This window comes from Daktulosphaira vitifoliae, unplaced genomic scaffold (assembly GCF_025091365.1).
Source record: "Daktulosphaira vitifoliae isolate Bord-2020 unplaced genomic scaffold, ASM2509136v1 Scaffold_4371, whole genome shotgun sequence".
Taxonomy (NCBI): Eukaryota; Metazoa; Arthropoda; class Insecta; order Hemiptera; family Phylloxeridae; genus Daktulosphaira; species Daktulosphaira vitifoliae.
Window position 1 is genome coordinate 1 of NW_026103931.1, and position 923 is coordinate 923.

The 923-nt window shown below is 25.1% G+C and overlaps 1 long non-coding RNA gene across 1 annotated transcript; it reads left to right on the forward strand.

Annotated features, from left to right (window-relative positions):
- Positions 1-115: 115 nt before the first annotated feature.
- LOC126910100 (uncharacterized) lies at positions 116-688 on the forward strand. The gene is made up of 3 exons (XR_007705184.1): positions 116-289; positions 387-514; positions 570-688. It is a non-coding gene; the product is annotated as an uncharacterized LOC126910100 (long non-coding RNA).
- Positions 689-923: the final 235 nt, after the last annotated feature.

Genomic DNA, 923 nt, shown 5'->3' on the forward strand with positions numbered 1-923 from the left:
TTGTTGATAATTTAAAATTTATTAGAAATATTGAATTATCATAGTAATGATAGCAATCCGCAAAATCAGTATCGATTAAAAACTATCGATGTTGTGTAATCTTATAAAGTAGCTACCTTGCAGTACTTATCAGTTCAAACTTCAAAATTTCTTCGAGATTACAAATTACGAGTCTAAAATTATGAGTTAATTTAGTATATGTTGACAAACTTCGAGCGATTAAATTTATGTATTTCGAGTGAAGAATTTTATAACATATAGAAGTAAAAACTTTGTATTATTTTTATTCGTAAGTTGTATTGAATATTTTGTTAGAAAAAAAAAATCAAGTCACTTTAAATATTGTGGCAGATTAAATAAACACTCAATTACATTATATTTTTTAGTTGGTTTGCCATTTTTAGGCAACTGTTAGTAAACAATTATGGAGAGTACATCCAGTCACAATGATAATGTGTACAATAACCGTTATTTTTGCCATAACTGTGATACAGAAATAGGAAGTGTAACTGATGTATGTAGATGGTTTTGAAATATAAAACTTGTGCTAAAAATTGATTAATTTTTAGGAATATACATGTCCCACTTGTAATCTAGGATTCATTGAAAAAGTAGAAGAACAACAGACTCCAGAAGAACCTGATGATGAGGATGATATGGATTACGGAAATGTACATTTTATGGTAAACCAAAAATTATATTTCACTATTATTAATTAACTAATATATTAAAAATACAATGTGATTGATCCTATCCCACGTGCAATATATTTAAAACTATAAGATTTATTATAGTTTTTTCTTTTCAGAAGATAATAGTATTATGTTATAAATTAAAAAAAAATTATCCTCCCACTCCCATTTAAAACAGTATCAATTTAAGTTTTAAAATGAAAACATATATGTTTAATTAGCTTAAAATTA